The sequence below is a fragment of the Haplochromis burtoni genome, unplaced genomic scaffold (genome assembly GCF_018398535.1).
Source record: "Haplochromis burtoni strain Fernald_Lab_line unplaced genomic scaffold, NCSU_Asbu1 Contig_3, whole genome shotgun sequence".
NCBI lineage: Eukaryota > Metazoa > Chordata > Actinopteri > Cichliformes > Cichlidae > Haplochromis > Haplochromis burtoni.
In genome coordinates this window covers 3,011,713-3,027,261 of record NW_024582364.1, presented here as the reverse complement: position 1 = coordinate 3,027,261, position 15,549 = coordinate 3,011,713, and the positions used below count along the sequence as shown (strand labels likewise).

The 15,549-nt window shown below is 39.2% G+C and overlaps 1 protein-coding gene across 1 annotated transcript in view; it reads right to left on the bottom strand.

Annotated features, from left to right (window-relative positions):
• Positions 1–15,549, bottom strand: part of LOC102290339 (phosphatase and actin regulator 1) — a 50,573-nt gene that overhangs the window by 31,602 nt on the left and 3,422 nt on the right. The gene's annotated exons all lie outside the window — the stretch shown is intronic.

The following is a 15,549-nucleotide window of genomic DNA, read 5'->3' as shown; positions in this document are numbered from 1 at the left end:
AGTGAAACAATGGAACGTAACAAACCATGCAAATTAAGCACTTTAAGGCTGCTTCCATCACACCTATGTGCACACTTGCTGAAGGGCAGCAAAGATGACTGTAGAAAAAACCCCAACACCAATCTAATGCGGGCATGACACCAGACAAGTGCTGAGAGGTCAAATTAAAGAAACAAACAAAGGGAGTTTAATCAGTGATCTGAAAGCAGAATGAGAGGGCTCAACCTGAAGAAAAGAGGCATTATGATGCCCCTTCTTCAAATCACAAATTCCAAATAGCTACGCCCTTGATCCCCAAAGTTACTGTTCACATTCTGGAATAATTGATAGTATTAACAGGCGGTTAATAAGCCTTTAATTGTGGAAAAGATAACGGGAACCCCACGGCATTTCCAAACATGTTTCAAAGCAGCGCATGGTTGTGAAGCTGGGGTGGGGTGGGGGGTATCTTTGATGTTCCTTCAATGAGCTGCAGCTTATTCCACTGACATCAAAGCGCTCTCTGAAATGAGGGACAGAGTCACGCAGATTTACTCACACCACGGTGCAATGCAGTAGTTGCTCTTAGTTGCCTCTCTTTGGTGCAAAGTTTGTTTGCACTGATATGTGTTAAACTTTAGGACCCCGTGAAGCAGAGTTTTTCTTTTTTAATATACAAAACATTTTGCAACAAAGAGTCAGGGTTTAGCAGATAACAGGGACAAAATTATCTCCCTTACTATGCAAGGAAGATAACATTGCACCAAAGTGTGACTCTGTACAGTACATGCGTGCTCGCTATAGAACGAGGAGCAACAGCCCTGATAAACTCAAGAAACCTGCGTTGCTTTCTTCCTGTGCCGGCCTGATAACAGCATTCACTCTGTTTGCTGCCGCCCAGCCAAATAATTCTGATAGAGGAACACAAAATGCGCTTAAATCAATAGTGATGTGTGCCAAGACTCATGCATGCTAGCCTGTGTAATTCATCCTCAGCTTTTGTCTTACAAGAAACAAATCAAAGGCAGGCTATATGTTGGCTGCAAGGAAAGAATAATAACGTGTGTCAGTGTTGTTATGTAACTACTGTGTGACGCAGTGTTGGTCAGGGCTTCACATGACTCACTTTTAATCAGCTGACCACAGTTCATGCCTTTTGTGACGGGGTAAAATGTTCTCTTTTTGCTATCTTTCATGAGTTTTTGTTGTTTAAATGTTTGATTTCTTTCACTTGTTTCATTTCACTGGTCACTGTCTATGACAACTCTAGTTATGGATCTTGGGTATGCATTGGCTCCATAGTTATATTCAGCTTATTGGGACTTGTTCTTGCATAACCCCACTAGTGTTCGCAGTGACATTCAATAAAAATGACACACCACGTTGCTTACTGTTCATTACTTTAACTGAACCACAACCATAGGGTTTTAATTCTTTTATAATTTTTTTATTTGGCTTCTATCCATCCATTCAACCGCTTATCCAGTTCAGGGTCACGAGGAGCAGAAGCCTATCCCAGCTGCCATAGGACACTAACACAGTGTTCCATGCATTTCAGCATAAATCTCCAAGATGACTGTGACTCTTAAAAGAAAAAGACTTTCATGTTGATGACAACATACCTGACACTTGTCACAAACTCTCACAATAAACTTCAACTGTCAGAATAAGCTCAGGTACAGCTGCTGAGAAGTGTCTGCCAGTCTATTCCGACTCATGCTCCTTCTGATAGAAATGCTGGCTCACAGCACTGTTTGCCAAGGAGTTTCAGTAAATATTAGTTATCTGCTTTTTCCCCCCAAAAAACTTGTGAGGCTGTGTAAAATGTAAACAACATCAGAATGCAATGCTTTGCAAATCATTCAAACACTATTTATAACTGACAATGCAAGGTACAAAACCAACATATCAGATGTTTAAAGTGAAAAATATCAACGTTTTTGGGAAGAATGTGAGCTCATCTTGAATTTAATGCTAGCAACCCTCAAAAAATGGTACAGTGGCAGCCAAACACTAATTTTCAACCTAGATCTTGTGTAATTTGGCATAGCATGGCCTTTTCTCCCTGTTTCCCTTTCTCAAGAATGGTTTCTTGACAGCGATCCTTTCCCTGAGATCATTTCTGAGCAGCTTCAGTGAACAGTAGATGGATCAACTGAAGGTCCAGATGTATCTCTCAGATCCTGTGCCAGGTATTTGCTGGATTTATTCCTATTTCTTACGATATGACTTTTTGATACTGTTCACCTGCTATAGATAGTTTTCAGGCCTTCCAATTCTTCTTTTGTCCTCCACGTGTCCAGTTTTTGCCAATTTGAAAAAATAATAATAATAATTTAAAGACACACTGCACACCACACATGCTGAGCTATCGCAAGTTTTCAGCTAATATGTCTTTGGGAGTCACTTGTAAGTACAACCTTTTTTGCTGTTTTTTTTCCTCAAGACAGAGTTTTGTGACTCTGTTTATTTTATATTTTGGATTCTGGTTCAAACTGGTTTCCATGGCTGCTTTGCAGATTTTAGGCTAAACAATCTTACAACTTCCGACTGAGCAGCCTGTCACTACAAATCTGCTGTTCCCATTCTCTGCGTATCTCTCTGTCTCTTCCCATCTGTCATTCTCTCACTGCATTATTATCTGCCTCGCTCACTCATAGTAAGACAGCACCACATTTCCTTGACACAATCTAGAAGATAAGATGATAAAAGTGCAGCGCTTTGCCTTTTGCACATTTTTTTTAATTTGCCACGGGGAAAATGTGAAGGATTTTATGGAACCGAATCTCAACTCTTTTATGAAGTTCCTGGCTCCACCTTCTGAATTAAGCCATATCTTTTTTATCGCAGGCAAAAGAGTAATGTGACATGATTATGTAAAAATCCACAGACTGCAACACGTGTGAAACAATGTTAATTTATTTAAAACACGAGCACTTGTTATTTTGTTTGTCTTTGTAATAATTGTGCAGATACTAACCAGCTCAGCCACTTAAGCCGACAGAAGTGTTCATAGAAGTGGTCACTAAGTGTCAAGGATTGTGATAACATGCCTGTAACTACCCTCTAGTAAACTGAAAATAAAAAGCTGCTCACTTCTCATTTCTGTCATATTTCATTTCCCTTCTTGTCTTGTTTATCATACAATGTCTCCATAATTTTTCTTTATTGTTAATTAAACTGATGAGTTTTGAATGAAAGGTGCTGCCAGGATATGCTACATGTGGTAGGTGAAGTTAAATATAATTTACTCACTTGCATAAACTTAACAAAAGCAGCTGGGTAATTGCTTAAATATGAGTATTACTCACAGTAAAAAAGACTTTAGAAAAGTACATGCAGGTGTTACATTCTGCACTGTGTTGACACTGCAATCTGCTAGAAAACAAAAACCGAAGAACCTAAAATGAAATCATTGCAGTAGGAGGCATCCACTGCAGAGCTGCCCAGCTTTTTCCATGCAATAGTCTTTGCAATGCTGCCATCTAGTGGGGTCAGTTGGCATTTTGCCAACTCTAAATTCAAAGCACAAAAAATATTCAGTTTCGTCACCAAACATTTACCAAACATTTACACTGTGCAGTGACATTTATGGACTCCAAATGTTAAAATATCACGAACACTGTCTGTAATTTGGGGAAATATGATGATTTAACCCTCTCGCGTGCACGTTTGTGCGCCAAGACGCAGTGCGCAGAGTTACTTCCAAAGGAGAAGCGATGTGTTTCTGACCACCGGCTTCCATATTCCAGTTTTGCCATAGCTACGACGTTATTAGCAAGCAGCCATCTTCATTGCTAAATCAGGTTTTGTTAATTCAATTTTGTCCACTACAGCGCAGTGAGCGAGATATTAAAGGTAAGTGTTCAACACCCAACTAAGCATTACCGCTTCATCAATAAACGCCTAAGTTGTGCGAGGTGATGCAGCACTACAGTGAGTTTCTCCCGTTTGCAAGTATCCAAAATCCTTCTGCTGTTTCCATTTGTGCTGCTCGGCTCCCTGCCTCCCTGTTCCGTGCTTCTTATCGTCCCTCCTCTGCAGCTTGTGTCTGCAGCTCAGTGGGAGATAGTGAAGCAGGGAGCTGTGATGTACTACGCTCTGCTGGAGGAATTCATTATCACAGTGCTGGAAATAGTGCCTGAGCCCCCCCCCGCCCCACACACAGAGTACAGCTAGTTACCATGCACTGTACGTGCAAGGTAAGGAGTAAATGCGAATATAAAATAATAATACCCAATCTTGATGAAAACGTGGAAGGGGCCAAATTACAAATGACCTAAATGGACAAATAAAAGATAACTGTCAGTCATTACCAAGCCCTCACACTTTGCAACATATTTACCTTCATAAGTAAGTTCCTAAACTGTCTACTGCATCTGAAAGGGCAGGGGAAGATGGCTGGCTGAATGGATTAATTGGTAATAAACGTAACAGTGATCAGTAATGATAATCAAGCAGCCATTCTGCATAATTACTGGCAATGAGTAATTCCCTTTTAAGTGTCTGAATAATTTTTCTACAACCGCTTGGCTGATAGTTTGACCTATTAGAACTAAAGAAGCAATAATCCTCAAAGGCACAAGACCAAGCGTTGTCGATCACGTACTGCGCTACCACAGCGGACTGCACATTTTTATATGCACATCAGCACAAAAGCAGGCCTCTCTGCTTTTCTCCTGAATCTTGTTCATGGTGTCGAAACATAAACAAATATAAAGTGAAAGCATAGTTTTCACGCCAGATGAGAACAGGACCAGCGCACGCATTTCACACATTCACACTTAACATGCACATTTCCATTTTGACCTCCTCAGCCAACTAAAATTGAACAACATATGCCACCAGGTGGTGCCAGAGATGTGCCTCAGTGTGGATTTCAGATCCAGTTGCTCTGCCCACAAACTATCCAGTGTCAACTGAGCAGAATGAACAGCCACTTTACAGAGCAGGATTCAGGGGTAGAGGCTCTTGTTAAACACCTGTCTGTCTTATATTTTTATATCTTTCTCTTTGTAAATTCTGTTGTTAGAAAATCTTCCAAATGGAGCTTGGCCCTAAAGATAACTCAGCTCTGCTGGCTAGATTGAAAAAAGTCACATTTTAATCTGAAGAAGTTGGTGCCAGTACCTGAAAAACAATGAACAATGTCAAAAAAAAATAAAATTATTATATAAATACATATGTCTTGCCATATGCTTGTTAGCAGTATAAATCAACCCAGAGCCAAGTAAAGATGAGGGCAAAATTATTAGGTATGAAGTGAAAAGGTTTTGTTTAGAATATCCCAAGAGCTTGTTTAACAAAGGAAGGGATTTTCAGCATAGCATTTCCAAATATGGTAGTTTTCTTTAGAAAGCATAAATTACTTCTATTTGCACACAATAACAGAATTATTTCAGAAAAGAAAAATGACCATAGTCAATATTTTGAACCCCCCTGAAAAACTGACATTTTTATAGTAGTGATGTGCTTTAACTTCAAGTGTTTAAAGCTTGTAAAACGTGAGACATACAGGTTTCACCTTTGATTAGAGAAAGTGTTGTGCCAAAAACCAAAGTTTGAACGTGAGAAAAACAATTGTTGACACTCATAAAGGAAGAGGTGGATATAGAAAGTTATCACAGCATTTCTGAGTGTCAAGAAATGAAGTGAGAAGTATCATCAAGGAATTAAAGAGAGCCACACAGTACAGAATAAGACAAGCAGACGTAAGAAGCAAAAGATATCAAAGTCTTTGAAAGAAAACTAGTGAGAGATGGGTCTACATGACCCCACATCATCTGGCAAGACACTAACAAATGACTTAGCCAATTCAGGAGTTGTAGTTACAGAGCAGACAATCATTAAAATTGTGCACAGGAACGGACTGTGAGTTTGCAGACCAAGAGGAGATCCACTTCTGCAAAAGAGGCATGTTCAAGCCAGACTGAAGTATGCTAATGACAACCTGGAGCTTGTCCTTTGGGCAGACAAAATTAGAGCTCTTCACCCACAGAGACACTGCATATGTTTGGAGAAATAATGGAGAGGCATACCACCCAAAGAACAGGTTGCCTACAGTGAAACATGGTTGGTGGGAGTATTAGGCTGTGAGGATGCTTCAGTGCATCGGAAACTGGGAATCTCATCAAGTTGGAAGGGCTCATGGAGAAAGAATATGTGAAGATTTTGAAAAAACAAAACAAAACAAAAGTTCAAGCAGTCAACAGAAAAACCCCTCCTATTATTTACTATAAACCGAATAAAATAAATGTACAGTCACTGGACAGCAGAGTATTTATAAATGTGCAGAAGTATTGCAAGGAAAGTTTAAAAAAAAAAAAATTAAAACCAATACTGGACTTACTATATTTTACATAACCGTGTTTAGAGTAAAAAAACAACAACAACAACAAAACTATGTGCTTATGTTTTTACTGAATATTGTCACATCTATAACTAGTAAGTAAGTGTAAGTCATTCACTTCCCTGGGAGCCATTCAAAGGCATCCTGAGACAAACATTTAGGTCCAGAAGTTTTTGGGCAGTAACACATTTTCTTTTGTAGTTTTGCTTCTGTACACCAGCTCAGTGGATTTTAAATCAAACAGTCAAGGTGTGATTGAAGTGCAGACTTTCAATTTGAATTGAATTAAAATTCAGCTTTACTGTTTTGGAATTACAGAACTGCTTGTACATAGTCTCAAATTTCCAGAGGTATCAATGTAATTAGACAAAATAACTTAATTTTTAAATTTAGGAATTGTTTTTTAATATTTGGATGAAAATCCTTTGCAGTCAATAACTGACTGAAGCTGAGAACCCATGTACATCACCAAATGCTGTGTTTCCTTTGTTGACATGCTCTGCTAGACCTTCACTGCAGTGGTTGCTTGTTTGTGGGTCTCTCTGCATTCAGTAATGTCAGTGACTGAAAATCACACTCATGCTCAACTTATTGGGTTGAGGTCACATGTTTCAATTGTCATGAGTTTCAAAAATTAATGTTTTTGGTGGTTAGGTTGCCATTTTTATTCTACAGCTGGTTGCAGCTGCGTCATATCCTATCAGCAACTAAAGTTGGACAATGATGAAGGCCATGACTGTCATATCATGATTCATGTGTATTGCTAAGGATCAGCAGAGGAATAACTCGATTTGAAGTGAGTACAGAAAGGAAAGAAAAGACAGCCTTGAAAAGATAAATTCAGAAATGATAAGGAATGTAGGACAGCAGCCTGTTGTTTTGAGTGAACACCAAGGAGCCTCCGTTGAAGTAACACTTCAGCCTTTTAATGAAGGCTAGTCAAATGACAACACAAACAAAAATAATAGTTTTGTCATTTACAAACTCAGAGGAAGGCAACAAGAAACCTTTTGAGTGTTTTGTTCATGGCCAGAGTTTTGGTTCCGGTAGCAAACTAAAAAGGCACGAGATGACTCAAAAGATTTTGGTTCTGAGTGATAAACAGAACTGGTTGCTTGGGTTCTCCTAGCCAAAGTATTTTTTGCGAGAAGATAAACTTACATCCTAAGCCAACAATTTGTATTTGGAAAAATTATTCTAAAAAGTAAAAATGAGCTACCATCAGTGGCTGTGGCACCAACACATAACAACTCTTCAAATTTCAACAATATTTAAAAGAAGACCAGAAGATTTGTGTGACAGCCAACAAAGTTCTACTACCCTAACTCATCATCCCAAACAACAACAGGCCAAAACAACAAGTTTTTCTAGAGTGAAGCAGGACCTTCAAATGTTACAACAGTGTCAAAACCTGCTGCATTTGTGGGATTTTTTGGTAAAGTACTTCTAACTTGACAAGACACACTAGACACCTCTCAGCGCAGAGTCCTTGTCATTGTTCTTATTGCTGGAAGGATTTTGATAACTGTGAAAAATGCGAGACACACAAAGAAGAAGAATGAATTTAAATCGAATGAAAAAGAAACTGTAGCAGCTGCAGAGGGCTACTTGGTTAAATCTAACACCATCAAGAGCACCATGTGTGATTAGAGACTTTCAGAAACTCATGTAAGACACTAATCCAAGTCAAGTTAGAGACTCGTATCCCTGATACTTTCTTGTGGTCGTGCAAATTGGTTTGATATGAGCAGAACAACAACAAAAAAGCGTACTGGCGTGCTGACTGCCAAAATGTTACACAAGCCAGGACTACTAAAGGATCATGAAAAAGTTCACACTTCATATCTCTCGCTTATCTAATTCTGCACCAGACAAAGAAGACCATTCTCACTGTGGGAAACGGTTCAGTACAAAAGACTGTTTGATACATATGGTGAAGCGTACAGGGGGGCTACCCATGGTCCATCTGCAGGAAGAAATGCTATCAAAAGACATACCTCAATCAGCACAAACATGCAGGACCGGAGCACCCATTTGTCTGAGATGTGCCAAAACCTTTACAAGAAAATCTCACCTTTGTGACCACAGAGAAAAGGTACATTTGGAAGTCAGTCCTGTGAACGTATTGAAACTACTTATGATTTGTTTTCAATCTATAAATAATCGTCTTGTGTAAATGCCTGAAAAGCTCTCATATAATATTTCTGCACTGTATACATGACAAATTTTATAATCCATTAACAGATTTGCACATAAACTAAAACATTTAGTCTGACAATGTGAATGGTTCATTCTGCAGGGATTGTAAGTCTAAAATATGCAGATCTCTGGAAGATTTCTCCAAGAGCTCAAGAAACCCAAAGCTGTATAATTTAACAAGGCGGAGCCAGACTCTTAATTGGAGTGATTCTACATGAATTCATTCCAAACAGAAAGTCACAAAGACTGCTTCCTGTGAAGTGCAGATCCACAAGGGTTATAAAGTGCTGAATTATCTTTAATGACTTACTCACAGCATGAAGAAACCTAACAACTGTAGAGCAGAAACAAAAGTTAACAGCCGACAAGTCAAATGAATAATTTTTCAAGCAAATTGTCTGCATGGTAAATTTGAGACATTACTACTTGAGGTTCTGAAAAAATCTGAAAAACTGCATTGTGTCCTTAAAAATGGATGATTTCATCAGAGCCAGGGTTCTGAATCATCCTCAGTTTAACAGCCTTCTCACTAACTAAATGACATTACACGTAACGTGCTGTACTTCACCAAATTAAGTAACAGACAAATCTGTATATAACAGAAATATATTTTCACTGTTTGTTTACACGCGCACGCGTGCGTGCACACACATATGGGTCCTCAGTTATTTAGAAAAAACAAAAACAAACAAAAAACAGGACATTTTCTGTAAAAAAAAATGGAAAATTGTCCACTTGATGAGCTGCAAATCCTTTCTTTTGAAGACTGAGACAGTCAAATCGCTGTTCACCTGTGTTAGGCAACTAATGATTTTTCTTGTATCAGTCAGTTGATGAAATCAAAGGAGCTTGCAAAGAAAAGCGTCTGGACTTCTTTAAGTTGCTTGAAGACGTTTCACCTCTCATCCGAGAAGCTTCTTCAGTTCTAAGGTCAAATGGTGAGAGTCATCAGGGGGTCCTTTTGTCCCTCTGTGGGGGGATACTCCCACTAGGTTTATATCTGGGACTCTCCACCATTTGACCTTAGAACTGAAGAAGCTTCTCGGATGAGAGGTGAAACGTCTTCAAGCAACTTAAAGAAGTCCAGACGCTTTTCTTTGCAAGTCTCCTTTGACTACGATGACCTGGATGACTGAGAATCTTCACAGACAGTTAATGAAATGTTCATAAAGCTCTTGCGAGCAATGTATCTCTTTTATGTAAATGACATATTCAGTTAATATACATATTTTTAATCAGTAACTAACACAGTGAGCTTTCATTAATAGAGCTTTGCAACACTTTTGAGTGTATGAACATTTAAATTGCAAAAAGTGGAAGTTGCACCAGCAGGGAGCAGTGGTGCTCCAAGGCCTGCCCTAATTTCATCTTCCAGAGGCAGACTGTAATACACTGACATATCATATTCATCTCCATTATAATGATATACATTTTCACACATCCTCTCTTATGAAATGAAGACAGGCAACAGGCTTTAATGACTGCATCTTTCAAATTTTGAAACGATTTTTGGACAGAACATTGTGCTGCTGAACATTTGTATCTGTCTTTTATGGTTTTACAGGACAAACACACGACTTTGTAAAACTTTCCTTACATTGGTTGTCTAAACCACCAGCCTCTTCTGTCCCAGGGTTTCAAGTTTTCCTTTTTACTGTTTTGTTTTTTTATTTGTCTGTCAAGTAAATAATTGTGTTGCTATTTGATAAATAGCAGCTTTTTGTTTAAAATCTCTTGTTGTAAGAGCACATTAGATGTTAATCCTATTTGTGGCGATCGTGGCTCAAGAGTTGGGAGTTCGCCTTGTAATCGGAAGGTTGCCGGTTCGAGCCCTGGCTTGGACAGTCTCGGTCGTTGTGTCCTTGGGCAAGACACTTCACCCGTTGCCTACTGGTGGTGGTCAGAGGGCCCGGTGGCGCCAGTGTCCGGCAGCCTCGCCTCTATCAGTGCGCCCCCGGGTGGCTGTGGCTAGAATGTAGCTTGCCATCACCAGTGTGTGAATGACTGGATATGTAAAGCGCTTTGGGGTCCTTAGGGACTAGTAAAGCGCTATATAAATACAGGCCATTTACCATTTAATAAAGCTAGCAGAAAGGAAAAGGACAGAGTACCTCATATTTCACTACCAGCACAGAGTCTTTTGTAATACAGTTTGATTATATTTGTAAAAAACATCACAGTACTTGAGAGCAGGTTAGTGGAAACTGAAACAGAAGAAATTCCACAAAATCAAAGCAATCCCCAATGAGCTCTGCAGTAATTAGTGGCAGGCAGACTGTGCCACTCCTCTTGGATGTTCTTGCTGTCTGTGTCTGCAGACGCTCTGAGTTTTCTCTGACTAAGTCTTTCATCTGTCATTCTCTCAGAGAGCAGCGCACTACAGAGGGGGCGCTCAGCTAAAGAGCTTTGGTCCCCTCTGGCCTCTTCTGGCTCTGATAAAGTTAAGACGAATATCATTTAGTTTCAGGCACCGGTAGCTCAGTAATATAAAAAAACTTCACATCAAGAATTTTCCTGATTGCTGATGACCTACTGAATGACCGCTGCCACATATTTTCAAAGTTTAAGGTGTAACGCACTACAGTGGTGCCTGCATTATGAATGGCTGAGTGACAGGACAATATCTTTAATTAATCATAGTGACTCTGAATGTCCCAACAGAGGGATAACAGCAACAGTGAAAGGGAGGATTTTGCAAAATGGTACAGAGAGCTGGCATGATGTATGGTTTGGAGATGGTGGTGCTAACCAAATTGCAGGTGGTCAAGCTGAAGATGTTACTTTGGAGAAAAGTTTAGAGAGGCAAGGCTGAGATGGCTTGTGCAGAGGGAGGATATACTAGTAGTGGATATACTGGACAAAGGCTGTTGAAGGTGAGCTGTTGAGAGTTACCAGGCAGGAGGGAAAGAGGAAGACCACATAGGAGATTCATGGATTTAGTGAAGGAGAGGGTTAGTGCGGAAGAAGAGGAAACTAGGGACAGGGTGAGATGGTGGCAGATGTTATAATGTGGCAACCCATAAAGGGAGGAGCTAGAAGAACAACTACAGTATGGATGAAAAACCCACCACTGTGTTTCATATTTTTTTAAGCACTGATAAAAGCAGTCTATATTAAATTAATATAAACGCTTCTGTAAAAGTGTAATGTTCTTGTACTTGAATGTTTTAAAGCTCACATGTTGAGAATTAGTATGTGATTACACTGTAGCTATTTGTTGTTAATAAACAAAGAATAAAAATGATGCAGTCTATGTTCTGCTTTGAGGCATTTATTCATGGTGTCACTTGAATTTGCTCTGCCGGGAGAGAATGAGGTGGTACAGTACCCATCTTGATGTTAACGCTAGAAATTGCCAATGAACCTAACCCTTTAAAGCCAAGTGTATCATATTTGATGCATGACATTTTGTGAGTTTTTGTCTTCTACATCAGCAGCGTGATCCTCCCCCGCCTGAAAAACTGAAATCAACTGACTGATATAGCAAATAGGATTCCAACTGAACAAACTGAAACTCATATATGCAAATTAATATTAATTTTTGTAATTAGTCAGAAGGTTCACTAAACAATCCATTTTCAAAAAAATTACTTTAAAAAAATATTTTCTTATTTCATGGATCAGGCTTTAAAGGGCTAATCAAAAAAGGAGAATTATTTAGCTATAAGAGATCCTTCTTACATTTGGGAAGTTGAAGCTGGGCTGTATATCCATATACACATATATAACACATACAGATGTTGACAGTTGATGTTTTAAAAGAATATATTTGACTTAGAAAACAATATAATGGCAGATTGCATTACAATGGGTCAAACATTTGTTGCTGCAGTTATAACGTGATGTGATTCAGTTCAGTTCAATTCAATTTCCACTTTATCTCTGAGGACCGCCGGAAAAAGGAGAGAGGTAAACTGTTCTCTTAGTTCGATCGCTTAATTTCATAGAATCACTCTGTTTTTTTAGCTTTTTTTTTCCAGATCTTAGCAGTTTATCCCGTGGGCTATTTGACGATCTGTTCAGAGACTTACATAACTGCCTGGAAAATGCAGGCATGATTTACAATATTGTTTTCTTAAGGAAAACACAACACCTTTTTATTCCATTTGAATAGTTTCATTCCAAAATAAGCTCTGCACTATAACATAAAGTAACTGCTGAATATTATTTTAACAAAAATTTAAAAAATGCCTTCTTTTTTTTTGACTACATAACAACTAATAATCCAAAAAATTATTCCATCAATATTTTTGTTGGAATAAATATTCACCTAGTTTAAAAATATTTGTCACAATATAGCTTAGGTTTACCATTAGAAAAAGGATGCAATCTTAAAGGAGGGCGAGTGGTGCAATGCAGCTTTGATTGAACTGAGTCCCAGGTTTGCGGCAGTGTTGAGGGGATTCTTACTCTGTGAAGACACTTACTCAGCAGAAAGATCCTAAAGGGCTGGTGCACTCTGGGAATTGCATTTGTGACACCTGTATCAAATTTCTGTCTTCATACATTCGCCTTCTCCACTTAACAGATTACACTGTATGTCTCTCAACTGGCTGACACCATCTGCTGAGAACATACATTTTACTGTCACTGCAGATAACAGGGATATCATCCACCCATCCATCTCCTGGATCCTGTGCGCAGTCTACGCTTGTGTTTTGCATTTTATTCCTTCATACGCAAAGTCATTCGATGCATGTGGCCTTACATTCTTTCAAAGCAGCATTAGAGAGTAATAGTGATTCAGACAGGGTTCTCGAGTCTAGTAATAATTGGTCCTTGGCCATGCTGCCTTTTTTATTGCAGCGGAATCCTTACCCATCTCTATCCAATGTGCATACACACTTACTATAAATAAAGCCCATAAGTACATCATCGTGCTGCGTTCTTCGGCTTGCGAGGCTTTTTGAAAGATGCGTTATTTCTCAGCTGGCATGTGGAAAGCATATCACAGCCAGAAGCCTTTTCCACACTTAAAAGTGTGACACGGAGAGGGAGAGAGATGAAAAGAAAGTGAAGAGAGAGAAAGATTGTTGAGAGAGAGAGAGAGAGAGAGCTGCAGCTTCCTGCAGGCTGTCGTAGAAGACACCTGCCTGTCTTTTAATTTTTTTTAATTTTTTTTTTTTTTCCTTGAGAGGTTGGCAGGTGTTCAGGCCAGGTGACACTGATGGTTCTCTGATGGTTCAAGGAGCAGGAACATCCAGTAAGAGTTCTGGATATAGCTTTGCTATTTTCTGCTCTCATTTACCCACTCATGTATTATTCAGACCCGAGATGCTTCAGCACAAGAAGGCACATTTGCAACCAAATAGAGAAGATGGGTGCCTGTTGTTTTTTCAGTCTCTCATAAGATGGTCTAAAATGTCAGCCACGCTCTGTATGCTCGTGTTTCAGAAATTGCAATGGGGGCTATGCGATAAATCACAAAAGACAGAGATTGAGAACTGATATAGATTTCTTGCTGCTTATTATCACTACTTTGTTAAACACATTCGCTAATTCCCTCTAACGTCTCTACAGACAGCTGAAGCATTTCAAATTCTACAACCTCTGCACTTATTTCAGCCCCACTAGGTCATCAGAAATTCACTTTTCCTTTAAAAAAAAAAAGGGCTGACAGCTTGAATTGATGATTGCTAATTCTGGTGGAAGTTGTCCTTGCAGTCACCTTTTACATTAAACTGGCTTAGATCTTCTTCTGTGGAAACAAATATGCATATTTAAATGCTGAAATAGCAAAAGGTAAGACAAAATAACTGCTGGCATCTTGCAAGGAAAACTACAGTTACATTTCTCCAGTCCAGTACAGACATACTGTAAAAGCTGTCATGTAAACCCAGCTGGCGAGCAGAGCTCTGCAGCAAAAATTTGCCCCGTCCCACCATGCATCTGTGTATTGATTGTACTCTTTAGGACAGCAGGCACTGCAACACGGAAAGAGAGAAGTAGAGAGCGGTGGGTGGTGAATGAGTTGAATTTGTCTTTTTTTAGCTTAATGTGGTTGCAGCACAGAAGCCAGGCTCAAACATCAAATTGTGAGACAGACAGAACATGTCCAAGTGAAATGTTAACGCTGCTTCTCTTTGCGTCTTTCCACGTTTGGCTGTACATCTGAATTTGCAAGAATGTCTAGGATGAAAAGCCTCGGCATGCACATTGTGCACAGGTAAGACTGCAAATAAACATTAAATAAAATTTGCACAAAAGCCGAGGAAAGTATCCCAACATCTGCAGTGCAGCCAAGTCTGAGTTTATTTACATGCAGGCCAGGTATAAGAGCGGGAGCTCCAGCCTCCAGGCATCCCCACACAACATCCAGCTGTTTGCCATAACTAATATTTGTAGAGTAGGTGTGCTGAGACTATTGTGGGGTATGAAAATCTTTGAAAACTAGGTGAGGAAGCTGGACTGTGTGTTAAATCTAGAAAAACAGAACAAACAATGTACACCCACAAAAATATCTAAAGATAATAGTGGGAATCCAAACTGCAATAAGCAGGATTTTTGTACTAAGTGTTTATGAAATGATTAGCTAGAGGCAAGCTCTGTGTGGATAACATTTCAACACATCTCAACAGTGTGACAAAGTAAGAAAAGTGAAAAATCTATCTGCTCCATAATATCAAATTGTGATTTTATCAATGTATTCTGGTATTAATACAGATTGTATCTGACAATAGAAATATGGGAATCAATTATTTTCAACAAAAGGAGAAATGAGGGACTGAGACAGAATGATAGGTTAATTGTGATGGAAAAGATGTGAGAAAATCCAAAGAAGTCTGATCAGTTATCAGAGATATTTTAGTAGAAAATCAGAAGCGCCAGCTCCTTTTAACTGGGAGACTTTCTTGTGTGAAGCAGACAGAAAACAGATGGGGCTGTAGTCGAGCAGCTGAATGATAAGCGAATAAAAAACCAACAAGGCAAGCTCTTCCAGTTAAACAATGCTGTGTCAGCTGGCAAAGCGCTAACAAAGAACTGACATGTATGCACACTTTGTCTTCACGAAAGTTTACAGT